Here is a 6010-nt window from a genome sequence, read left to right on the forward strand (position 1 = left end):
CTGAATCCCTCACCAGCACCAATTATAATACTAATAGATGCCATTTATTGAGGACTTTCTATTTGCTGTATAACAAACTGTCCCAAAACTTAGTCATTTCACAGCAATGAATTATTATTTCTCATAATATATAGGTTGGCAGGTCAGTTCAGGTCTCAACAGCTCACTCACATGGCTGCATTCAGGTGGGACTCCGGCTCCCTGATGCCTCTTTCTCCATGTGGTCTCTTACCACACAAGAATCTAGGCTGAGCTTCCCTACAAAGTGGCACAAGTGGTCCAAGAGAGCAAAAGTGGAAACTGCCAGGCCTCTTAAGACCTGGGCTTGGAATTGGCCAACAACACATCTGCCACGTCCTACTGGCCAGAGCAAGTCATAAGCCCAGGCACACTTCTAGGGGAAGGGAAATAGATCCCACCTCTTTTTGGGAGGAATATTGATCCTTACAATGATGAGAATTGTTGGCAACCATTTTGCAGGCAAGCCATCTCACTTGCCACATGCCAAAAACTATACTATCTTAATGAATCTTCAACAGCAACTTATGAAATAATCACCATTTTATCCCTATTTTACAATAAGGAAAATTAGTTCCTGAAAGGTTAAATATCCTCCTGCAAGTAGGTGGCAGACCTAAGACCAGATCTTAATCACCTTCAGAGTTCCAATTCACAACTATCCCTCAATACAACAGTCAGTAGAGTTAGAGGCATTGAACCCCATGTTCCCTCCCCCTTAGGGAAGCAGGAAAGCATGGCAATGAAGAGCTTGAACTCGGATCAAATTGCCTTGGTTCAAATCTTGGCTCTAAGTCTCATTAGCTCTGTGACTTTGGGCTAGTTACTTAGACTCAAGTTCACAGTCTTCAGAACAGGGCTGGTAACAACATCTACTCCACAGGACTATTATGAGATAATGCATGTAAAGCACTGCCTGGATAGAGTATGTGCTCCATAAATGTTAATTACTTTTGTTATCCCCTGCGTGTCCTGACTAGTTTACCCTGAATCAAGCAGTACTACAGTGCCAAGACCATGGTCTCTGAGGCTGCTGCTGACCAGTGATCCTGAGTCTATGCAACTTAATCATCATCTTCCCTGTTGGCCTTGCTTCTAATTCTGCTTTGCCTCTAGACCCATGCTGCTGCTGCAGTAACCACTGCAGAGGGTCCTGCTTCACTGTGGTCCCTCTCTGCTCACTAGTTGCACTTCCTGCTTCCTTCTGGAGCTTCCACTTCATGCTAGAGATCTGGTGGCCGTCCGTGTTTATCTAACAACATTCTCCTTTGTCAGTGCTCTGTTAATTCTTCTGATTACACAAAGGAAGAACGGCTCTCAGGGTCAACCCCATTAATACCTTTCTTCGTCTTTGACTATTTAAAAAAGGCTCACAAACATCCCTTTATAACAAGGGAAGAGGGAACAGAAGTTTCCCCAGTTCCAAACATTTGCTGGATGTTTCCTGTACCAACTCAGTTCCTTTTCTGCTGTCTGTGCTTTCAAAGAACTGCCGTGTTTCAGAATGAGTGACCACTAGGTGGCAGGGGTGTTTTGCTCCCCAGCTCATTACCTTCTTCCTCCTTGCAATCTCAATTACAGCCAAAATACAGTTCCTTTTAAGATGAATGAGTTGCTTTTAAATAAACCTACTTATCCATAGGAAGTTTAAGGTGAACGATAAATTTCAAGGACATTCTCTTGAAAATTCACTGTGATGTCACTAATTCTATTGGAGAGTTCTCGCAGGAGTTATATTACTTAAAGCAGTTTTATAGCCTTTGGCTTGACAGGGCTTGGGAAAAGTAAACAAATCTCAGCTTGTTCAGGGCACGGCCAAAGCTGATTGCTTTCCTCTCTAGTTGTTATCATCACCTGACAGGCCAAAGGTCCGTTGGGTTAAGAGTTCATGGACTCCTAGTCTACCATATCATTTCATTAATAGGATTGTAGACCCATCACTTGTTTCCCAATGAGGTCCCAAAAGGTTTTCTTGGGGATGATGGAATTTTAGTAGTTTCTTGAGTGAGAAGCAGGTGTAGGGGTATCCTTTCTTTCAATTACATCCCCACAGGAATCCAACCTGGCAAGCGGAATCCTAACAAAATAGGTTGGGAGCTATAAAGAAGAAAAGTAGAGAGGGGCTTCCCTGGTGGCGCAGTGGTTAAGAATCCGCCTGCCAATGCAGGGAACATGGGTTCATAGCCCTGGTCCAGGAAGATCCCACAAGACGTGGAGCAATGAAGCCCATGCGCCACAACTACTGAGCCTGCACTCTAGAGCCCACGAGCCACAAACTACTGAGCCCACAAGGCACAACTACTGAAGCCTGCACGCCTAGAGCCCATGCTTTGCAACAAGAGAAGCCCGCGCACTGCAACAAAGAGTAGCCCCTGCTCACCGCAACTAGAGAAAAGCCTGCGCACAGCAACAAAGACCCAACGCAGCCAAAAATATAAATAAATAAAATAAATTAATTTTTTTTTTAAAAAGGAAGAAAAGTAGAGAAAGGTACAAAGTGGGCAGCAGAAAGGCCAGGAGTGCTGATAAAACCCTCACCTAACAGTATGGGGAATCAAAAGATACTGTCTACAGCTGATAAAACAAAAAAATGTTTCATATATCGCTTAAATTTACCCCAGTAAATTTAACATAGAGGAACAAACTATATTGGGCTGTAACTTTAATGGGAGGGGAAGGGAGGGGGAAATAGGCTAAATCTCAAGTACCACAACAGACTTCACAGATAACGCCAAAATTGAAAAAGCAAAACATAGCACTTCAAGCATGCTATTTAGCGACATGGAGGAAATCACCATGTAAACTAAAGGCAGACGTGGTTAACAGTCCTTGCTTCCGTACAAGAGCAGAGGAAGGGACAGGGCTGGGGAGTGGCTGTACTCTTTAACTTTCTAACCACGATATTGTTTTACCCTTATGAATAGGCAAGGATAGACAGCTATTAGGGTAAAATAGATATCTGTATTCATGGGAGCAACTACCACTCAGTTCCTAATTTGTGTCACTGTATCTGATAGGGATTATTAAATTTAATCATTTGCTTATTTACTTAGGGGTCACTTTAGTTTACTATAATACAACTACCAGTTAGAAAGGAATTAGAGGCTTCAATTTCTACAGGTATGTGTTACTTACTCAAAACTGGCATTTTCAAGCAAGGATGCACTTTAGTCAATATTTTCACAGCAGATCATCAGGGTTTGTCTGATGTAAGCTAGAATACTATTTTGGTTCTGGTTTATTACTCTTTGCAATAAACCAGAACCAGAACTCTAAAGAGCAAATATGTCCATTTTTACTTCCTCTGTAGCATTTTGGCCTGAGCTCTTGAGCATTCATCCCTCAGCAGAATATGGGCACTTTGAACCAGCAAAATCTGCTAGGTCTGACCCTTAAACTTCCTGTTCTTTACCTTGTTTTCAAACCCACATCCAATTCATCAGCAGTGACAGGTCATCCCTCAAAATACACTAGAATCTGACAATTCTCACCACACCCACCCCTAATATCCTAGTTTGAGTCATCATTCTCTCTCACTTGGACCACTGAAATGGCCTGGGGACTGCTTCCATTCCTGCACTCTACTGTTCTCCGTGCAGCAGCCAGAGTGATTCTTTTAAAATCTAAGTCACGGTGACAATTTGTAAAACATTGGCCTATATGATGTACCCATCCCATCTTATCTTCTCCCTCTCTCCCCCTCATTCCCTCCTCCCAGTCTACACTGGCCTCCTGGCTGGCTATTCCTAAACCCTGTTGAACATGTTCCTGCCCTCAGCCTGGAATGCTCTTCACCCAGATACCCAAATGGCTTGCTTTTCATTTCCTTCAGGCTCTGCTTTGTCACCTTATCAAAGAGGCCTTCCTAACCACCTGATATAAAATAGGTTTTCCCCTCCATCTCTCTAGCACTCTTCATTAGTTTTTCTCCGTAATACTTATCATCACAGGGATGATATGTGTATTTTTCTGTATTGTCTGTCATTTCCATTAGCATATAAGCTCTAGAAAAAATTTTCAGTGCTGTATCTTTAGTGCCTGAGAGTGTCTAACATGTAATACATGTTCAAGAAGTTCTGTTGCAGACTTCCCTGATGGAGCAGTGGTTAAGAATCCACCTGCCAATGCAGGGGACACGGGTTCGAGCGCTGGTTTGGGAAGATCCCACATGCCGTGGAGTAACTAAGCCCGTGCGCCACAACTACTGAAGCCCGCGCGCCTAGAGCCCGCACTCCGCAACAAGAGAAGCCCCTGCAATGAGAAGCCCACGCACCGCAATGAAGAGCAGTCCCCCACTCGCCGCAACTAGAGAAAGCCCGCATGCATCAACGAAGACCCAACGCAGCCATAACTAACTAAATAAATAAATTTATAAAAAAAAAATTCTGTTGCTTCAACGACAGACCTAACATTACAGGTAGTTACTGTCTTAGGGTAATGTTTCCCCACGTGCGTGACCTGTTTATGAGAGACAATTTAAATAGTATAAAGGTATGCATTAAATAACACTGAATCAAGTGGAAAGAATCTTTTCAATATTTTAATCCCTCTCATTATGTCAAGAAGGTCTCATTTAATGCAATTTTGTCTCTAATACTTGATAATTTATCCTTTTAAAAAGCAAATGGGCCTCACATTTAGAACCTTTTATAGGGAACACTATCTGGCCAGCATTTAATAACTTTGTTTCCACTGTATTTTTTTTTAATGGCACGATTTATTTTAATTATGTAACACGTTAATCTCATTTAGAGCTTGCAAGAACTCTTATGAGAGAAGTAGCATTTTGCATGTGAGGAAACTGCAGAAGAGTTTCCCATGACACCAAAGTTTCCTTTAAGACAAACTTCACCAATTTAAATATTTTAAACTGTACAATTCAGTGTTTCTTAGTAATAGTCACAATGTTGTGCAACCATCACTACTTCCAAAACATTCTCAACACCCCAAAAAGAAACCCCATACCCTTTAGCTATCACTCCCCAATCTCATTCCCCCCAGCCCTAAACAACCACTAATCTTTCTGTCTGTATATATTCGCCTATTCTAGACATTTCATACAAATGGAATATGTGGTCTCTGGGGACTGTTGTTGTTTTTTTTCACTTTGCGTGTTTTCAACATTCATCCATGTTGTAGCATGTTTCAGTACTTCATTCCTTTTCTTAATGACTGAATAATACTGCATTGTGTGGATACACCACTTTTGTTTACCTATTCATCAGCTGAGGGATATTCTGGTTGTTTCCACTTTTTGGCTCTTATAAATAATGCTGCTAAGCACATTCATGTAAAAGTTTTTGTTTGAACATCTGTTTTCAGTTCTCTTGGGTATATAGCTACCAGTAGAAATGCTGGATCATATGGTAATTCTGTTTAACTTTATGAGGAAAGGACAAACTGTTTTCAACAGTGGCTGTACCATTTTGCATTCCCACCAGGAAAGCCCAAGTGTTCCATTGCTCCACACCCTTACTGAAACTTGGCATGTCCACTTTTCAAAACTTTTAGCCACTCAAATAGGTATTTCACTGCGATTTTAATTTGCATTTCCCTAATAACTAGTAACCTTGATCATCCTTCCACGTGACTGTTGACCATATGCGTGTCTTCTCTGGAGAAATATTCCAAATGGCCTTTGCCCATTTTTAAATGAATTACTTTTTGTTGCTGAATTGTAAAATCTCCTTCTAAAATAACTTGTTGAAACTATAAATTTAAAGAAAAGTGTTACGTAAACAACAGTACAATTGGGCAAAAATAATGAAGGCAATGTACAACTCAGGGACTAGTTTGAGCAATACTGGCTCAGACGCTAAAAGCAAGCATTCTGGAGTCACAGCACCCAAGTTCAAATCCCAGTTCTGCCTCTAAAGTGCTGTGGGGGACGTTTTGGGCAAGATACTTAACCTCTGTGAGACTGTTTCCCCGGCTTTAAGAGGGGTGGCCCCTGCCACTTGAGAATTATTGGAACAAATTAAATGACGCGTGT

At 41.7% G+C, this 6010-nt stretch overlaps 1 protein-coding gene across 3 annotated transcripts in view; it reads right to left on the minus strand.

Moving 5' to 3' along the window:
• The window catches only part of SRGAP3 (SLIT-ROBO Rho GTPase activating protein 3), a 368175-nt gene that overhangs the window by 325021 nt on the left and 37144 nt on the right, over positions 1-6010 (minus strand). The window lies entirely within an intron of this gene.

The sequence above is a fragment of the Pseudorca crassidens genome, chromosome 10 (assembly GCF_039906515.1).
Source record: "Pseudorca crassidens isolate mPseCra1 chromosome 10, mPseCra1.hap1, whole genome shotgun sequence".
Classification (NCBI taxonomy): Eukaryota; Metazoa; Chordata; class Mammalia; order Artiodactyla; family Delphinidae; genus Pseudorca; species Pseudorca crassidens.